Genomic DNA, 7,349 nt, shown 5'->3' on the forward strand with positions numbered 1-7,349 from the left:
AAACACTATACATGGACTGACCCTGGGCTCCAACCTCATAGGTAGCAATGAATAGCCTAGTAAGAGCACCAGTGGAAGGTGAAACCCTTGGTTCTGCCAAGGCTGGACTTCCAGTGTATGGGATTGTTGGGGGGAGGGCAGTAATGGGGGGAGGATGGTGAGGGGAACACCCACATAGAAGGGGAGGGGAGGAGTTAGGGGGATGTTTTCCTGGAAACTAGGAAAGGGAAAACATTTGAAATGTAAATAAGAAATACCCAATTTAATAAAGATGAAAATAAAAGTCGAATTCAGAAGAGCTATATAAGCAAGATCATGAGCAATGAGACTTCCCACCCACTCAAACAAACAAATAAGGTGTGTTGGATCACACCTGTAGTCTTAGCACTCAGGAGGCTGAAGCAGGAGGATTACCATGAGTTCCAACTCAACCTGGGCTGTGTAGTTTGAGGCTGGCTTGAGATAACTGCAGGGCCTCTAGCTCAGTTGGTTGGAAGTTAGGTTTGTGACACGGCTGTCAGCTCCTATATATTGGGGTCCTGGTTCTTCACATACAGAACCCTGGGGAGAATTGTGCATTGTTTCTTTGGACATAAAGTGACAGGCAAATGGAAATTGACATTCAGGAAAATGGACGTTGTTGCCAATGATAACAGTCCATCGATCTGGGATCTGAGCTAGTTTTCTGTTAATTAGCCAAGGAAGGGGTGACTGAACCACCCCCAATAAAGTGCACAATCACAACAAAAGCAACAACAATAAAAAACTTGACAAATAAGAAGTGTGTACATTTGAAAGTACTCAGGGTACTTTTTAAATGTTTAACACAAATTCCTTTCAATGCATTTGTATTTAGAAATCTAAACAGGAAAGCAGTCAAGCCATATAAAACATGTTAAAATCATGACTCCTGTCTCCAACTCCTCTCATTCCATTCTGCCCACTGTGAGTCCAAACATTAATAAATTGTCACACATTGCTGACACTGTATGCACACACAGAAGCCTACTGCATGAATGAATCTGTACCTTGACTTTCCCAGTAGCACTGTGACTTCCAACATTCTTTTTTTTTCTTTTTCTTTTTTTTAAGATTTTGTTTATCTTATGTATATGAATACACTGTAGCTGTCCTCAGACACACCAGAAGAGGGCATCGGATCCCATTACAGATGGTTGTGAGCCACCATGTGGTTGCTGGGATTTGAACTCAGGACCTTTGGAAGAGCAGTCAGTGCTCTTAACCGCTGAGCCATCTCTCCAGCCCGACTTCCAACATTCTATATCAGGATGATTAATTAGGCTCATGTCTTATACATCACATTTCCTTGCCTACTTCCCCACTGGCAGTCACTTAGAGGGTTGTCAAATATGTGCCGTTACAAATCACATTGCTATGACCATCCCTGTGTCTCCTTCCTGCCATCTGTGACATACCCATGTCATGACTGCTCAGCTGTGCACTGAACTTGCACATGAAACTCTTCAGTCGAAAGATAAAAGTGACTGGGCAGCTCTGGGAAGACCATTTTTATATGTTGGTTCTTGTTTCCATATGTTGGTTCTGCAATAGATTTCTACATCAGCACCCCCTGCTGGGCTGGAACAATTCCCTTATGCTAAATTCACCCTAGATCCTAGCCAAGCGGAAGGCTCCAGTGGTCATGGTGAAGGGCTTTGAGGCCTGTCTGCTCCAGGCCGGTGAAGGTCTGTGCAGTTTTCACTGTTCCTTCCAACAGTAACACCAACCACTCTCCTCAGGCTAAAAAAATCTCTGCCACACATTCAGTATCCTCATCATCCTTCTGGGAAAGTCTTCAAAGTCTGACATTTCACACTGTTCTTGCTGCTTCTTTCAAGGTGTCACAAGGACACTCGGGGCAGGGCAGCCAGCCTGAAGCTAATTGCTTGACAGTAAGTAGTCTTGGAATTTCTTGTTGGATTGTTCATTTCCTTGTTGCTATTCAACTTTTTCTCCTGAAGTTATTTGAATCTGCTGCAAAATTACATGTCCTCGGAATTGATCAAACCAAAGAAACCAGCATCATACTGTGAACCAATCCATGGTCTTTAATGGGAGTCTGAGATTGATTCCTGTAGTTGAATATTTAGTTGGGTGTGGTTACACACAAGTGAAATTCAGTTCGGGGCAGGAAGGTTGTTAATATGATTTCAGCACGGGGTACAAAGCAAGACCCTGTCTCAACAGAGCCAAAACATCAGTCTAGGAATATTGGTGAGTAGTATACATAAATAAATAAACTAAGTAAATAAATGTTGTGTAAAGAGTATGTTAATCTATACTGAAATATTACCAACTAAATATAAAAATACAGTATAAAGGACAAACATGAAACCCTGTGCTGCAGAACTACAGCTAAGGAAGACTCTAAGACCAGCCTCAGCCACAGAGAGACTTGAGCTCCCTGGGTTACATGAACCCTCACCTCCAAGTGAATACACATGAAACCAGCCAAGCAAGCATTAAAGCAAGTGGGGTTCAAGTTTAAAGCTGGGATTTCCTCATTCTCTTTCCCATTTCCCACTCTGCCCTCCCCAGGAGTCATCTGTGGAATAGCTTTGTGCTTCTAGAACAGCACTATCCAGTGCTAGTACAAAGAGAGCAGTTTGAATTTTCTTTTTCTTTTCTTGGATTTTTTTTTAAATTTACGTTGCAAATGTTATCCCGGTTTCCTGTCCATAATCCCCTATCCCCTCCCCCTCCCCCTTCTTCTATGAAAAATATGGAAAGCTTCATGAATTTGCGTGTCATCCTTGCGCTGAGGCCACTCTAATCTTCTCTGTATCGTTCCAATTTTAGTATATGTGCCGCTGAAGCGAGCACTTCATTGTCTACTATCAATATTGAAAAGAAAAAGGTGACAGGGCCTGAGAGATGGCTCAGCAGTTAGACATAGTTGCTGCTCAATGATGAGGGCCAGACTGAGCTTCCCAGCACCCACATAGAAGACACCACCCAAGAAAACCCGAATCCAGCCCTGAATCGAGGGGAGGATGCAGGGGAATTGCTGTGGTTTCATGGCTTCCAGTTTTCTGAGAAAAAGAAGCTAAGGTCCAGGTTCAGGGAGAGATCCTGACTCTAAGAGAACTAGAAGAGAACTCTGGACATCCTCCTCTGGCCTGCATGTATGTGACCCACACCAGCACAAACACACACTTACATATGTACACAGAAATGAAATAAGAAAATATGAAAAGCTCCACTTAACATGTGTTAGTATACTGCTGAGTCTTCTCAAATACTCAAATGATACACGAATATAAGGGCCAAAGCCAAAGAGATGGCTCTGTGGTTAGGTAGAGTACTTCCTGCCCTTCCAGAGGACCTAGGTCAGGTTCTCAGCACCCACAAGCAGCTCATACCATGGATCTCCAGTTCCAGAAGATCCAAGGCCCTCTTTTGGTGTCTGTAAGCTCATTCATTATATATGAACATACACACACACACACGCACACACACACACACACACACACACACACACACACACTCACACACACACACATTCATTTGTGTGACTGACTACTCATTCCCAGAGTAGTGATTTGCAAAATACAACATATATTTTGTACAGGAGCTCCTGGAAGTGGCAGTTCATTGCCTAGGGACTCTGGGACATCTTAATTTGTATGTAGACGGTTTTTTCTAAGATGATTATAAGGGGATATGGCTCACTTTTAGAGTACTTGGCAGGCATACATGAAGTCCTGGGTTGAATCCTCAGTGCAGAGGAACCCCAGGTTAGGGTACCCTTGAACCTAGCACAAATGCAGAGTGGAGGGCCAGAAGTTCAAGGGCTGCTCCACTACAAAAGAGTTTAAGGTCAGTCTGCACTTCAGACTGAAACCCTGTCTCAAAATGAAACACGATACTCAAACAAGCAACCATGACAACATCCCATGTCAAAATCGAGATGATTCTCTTGACTCCATTGGGTAAAGCCTAATGTTAGTAAATCTTCTAGTCCCCTCTATCTTCCCCCCAATAGATGTAGAGACAGCATTTTCATATCCAGTGAGATGAGCTGGGCTGAGGTGGTGCAAGTCTTTAATCTTTGCACAGGGTGTGTGTGGGGGAGTGGGGGATCTGGGGGCGGTGAGGGGGGAGCAGGAGGATCTCTGAGTCTGAGACCAGCCTGATCTACACAGAGAGTTGCAGGACAGCCAGAGCTACACAGACAGTCTCAAAACAAAATAAAACAAAACAAGTCACACTCAATGAGATGACCATGAACAAACAGAAGCCTTTGCTCAAATCTCTGTCCTCAGTATTTTAGACAGTGTACAAGGTTGGTTGGTTTGTTTCTTTCTTTATTCGGATTGCGAGGGTGAGGATACCCTCCAAACTCACATTTCCTTCTGGAAACCCTCTTACTTGAACAGCATAGCACCCTCTAGTTGCCAGTCGGGAAAGTAGCCACATTGTTCTCTGTCTTACACAACACCCAGACTCTGGGAGCCTCTGTGGACAATTTAGTAGTAACTGAAATGTGCATTGGGGTTTAGAGAAGCTTGAGTTTAGCTTTTTGAAAGATCTCATATTACCACGCACCCTTCACCAGCCTAGAACTCTCTCACTGCTGCTGCTGCCAGACAACACAGAGATCTGCTTGTTTCTGCTCCTCAGCAAATTAAATGTAGGATTAAAGGTGCGCACCCCACCTCAGGTTCTCCTCAAACTTTTGGAAGCTGTGAACTACATTATTTCTTTCAACTCCTCCATTCTAAGTATGGGCCGCTAGTAAACATTGATGAGAAAGATGTTAGTCGGTGGCATCCAGGAAGTATAACCAGAGCTCTTGCTCCAGGAACTCCTGGTTTCTAAATGTATGCTCCTTCCTGGAGTGCAGTTGATTCTCCTGAAAATCTAGACGGTTGGTCCAGGTGTCAAAGTTTCTTCACTCTCCAACCATCTCAAAAGCCAGTGTGGTCCTCAGGCCTAGAGTCACACCTCAAGTGAGGAGTTTTGCAGCTTGGGGAAAAAGCCCAAGGCACACGAGGGGTGCTCCCACTTACTTAGGCTCTCCTGTAGCCTGTTTATATCAGTGAGCAGATGCTATCTAGTGGGTGGATTGAAGAACAGGAGAGACTCAATTTTCGAACAACTCAAGTGAAGGTGTGGCCATAGATAAGGATGAAATTCTGGAGAGCTGAGTCTTTATCCATCAGCAGTGCTGGAAGAGTCCAGCAGCAGCAGAGGATTAGGAGAGACTGCCAAGAAGCAGTGCTCTCTCCTAACTGGTAAGTACCGTCTTCTGCAGGCTCCTGCTGGAGAGAGGCAATGAGGATAGTGCTCCTTGGAGGTTCTGTACCATATGGCTTCGTAATTGGGATGATGTGGGATTCTATGTGGGGCATTAGGACAACGATGAGTCTCTAGACTGTAGGGCAACTTAATATCCAATAGAGTTCTTTGGATTCTTAGGTGGTAGATCTTCGTTTATAATAATGGAATTCCATAGATGAGCTATTAAAACCTTAAGTAAAGTTAATATGAGAAATAAGAAAATAGAGAAATAGTCTGATACTCATAGATGAAGCCCTACACTTTGGGTCTGTATCTGTAGGTAATATGTAATATTATATAACAATATGGAAATGGGGCCAAGGAGGTGAGGGCACAGGTACAATTGCAGTCTTATCCATTGACTTTTGAGGTTTGCAGATTAAATGATACCTGTAAGAAATGATTTGTATAGAGTGTAAAGTGGAACCATAGGGCATCTATGGGATGGATGGTTCAGTGATGATGAGTCAAGAAGGTGGCAGGTGTACCTGAGGCAGTGACAGTTTGTGTCCTGTCCTCAGTAGAACCTGAAAGGAACAGAATGGTTGGTGCTATGTATTTTCAAGTATTTTTTCTTTTGTTTTTGTTAGTTTGGTTGTTTTTTGTTTGTTTTTGTTTTGAGACAGGGTTTCTGTGTGTAAAAGAGTCCTGGCTGTCCCAGACTTGGTTTGTAGACAGGACTTACAGAGATCTGCCTGTTCTGCTTCCCCACTGGTGGGATTAAGGATGTGTACCACCATGCCTGGCCTAGAGTGCCAAGTAGTTTTATCTAAGGCTGATAGTCCTGTGGGCTTTAGAGTTCTAAAATTTGTCTGTTAATTGAAACAAATTTTACTTTTTTTTTTTTTTTTAAAGATTTATTTATTTATTTTAGATTTCTTCAGACACCAGAAAGGGCCTCAGCTCTCATTACTATTAATTCTGGAAGAGCAAGTGAAACTGAAATTTTTACACTTTCTTATGCAGAAAATTCTCAGTGTTGGTCAACAGTTTGCCCAACAGGGCTCTGATCTCTTCCAAGTACAGAGGCTTTAGTGTAAGTAGTGTGGAGTACCAGGCCAATGCTGGGCTCATCAAAAGCATCCTCATGGCAGCCATTGTCAGCCTCAAGAGACTAGAAAATGGCTCACTCCTTCCTCTCTAAGAGGAAGTCATACAATCTTCTGATCAGAAGTGGAGTTAATAAGATTTTAGGCAGGCTTACTTGTATTTCATGGCTTAGCAAAAGTTGAAACCTAGAAGTTGTAATCTGTCCTGAGAGACACAGTCAGAATATGGCAAATACATAGGCGAATGCCAGCAGCAAACCAGCAGTGAACTGAGAAAGGGACCCCCATTGAAGGAATCTTAGAATCGCTTCTCGGCCTTTTGGCTAAGATCAAGTGTAGGAATCTTAGAAAGGACTGAAAGAGCTTAAAGGGGCTTGAGACTCCATATGAACAACAATGCCAACCAACTAGAGCTTCCAGGGACTAAGCCACTACCTAAAAACTATACATGGACTGACCCTGGGCTCTGACCTCATAGGTAGCAATGAATATCCTAGTAAGAGCACCAGTGGAAGGGGAAGCCCTGGGTCCTGCCAAGACTGAACCTCCAGTGAACGTGATTGTTGGGGGAGGGTGGTAATGGGGGGAATGGGGGGAACACCCATATAAAGGGGAGGGGAAGGGTTAGGGGGATGTTGGCCCGGAAACCGGGAAGGGGAATAACAATTGAAATGTAAATAAGAAATACTCAAGTTAATAAAGATGGAGAAAAAAAATTGTAATCTGAAGACATGTGACATTTTCCATAAACAGATTTAAGAGCAGCTGGCCTAGGAGGACCTCTGTGAGGATTAGGTGACTGTGAGTAAATAGTTCAGCGTCTTCTTCACAGTAGTCTCAAAAAGCTGAGCAAACTAGAGCTATTTTACTGAAGAGGAAACCTAGGTGTGGAGGGGCTGTGGAATGGAAGGTCTGCACCTAGTGTTTTTGTAGGTGTCGCTAGACATCCCTCTGGATGATGTGGCCCCACTAATCATGTGTGTCAGCATGAGTGAC

The 7,349-nt window shown here is 43.6% G+C and overlaps 1 non-coding gene across 1 annotated transcript; it reads right to left on the reverse strand.

Annotated features, from left to right (window-relative positions):
• Positions 1-2,737: 2,737 nt before the first annotated feature.
• Positions 2,738-2,844, reverse strand: LOC116910768. Its single transcript, XR_004389276.1, has one exon. It is a non-coding gene; the product is annotated as a U6 spliceosomal RNA (small nuclear RNA).
• Between the last annotated feature and the right edge of the window lie 4,505 nt (positions 2,845-7,349).

The sequence above is a fragment of the Rattus rattus genome, chromosome 9 (assembly GCF_011064425.1).
Source record: "Rattus rattus isolate New Zealand chromosome 9, Rrattus_CSIRO_v1, whole genome shotgun sequence".
NCBI classification, from domain to species: Eukaryota; Metazoa; Chordata; class Mammalia; order Rodentia; family Muridae; genus Rattus; species Rattus rattus.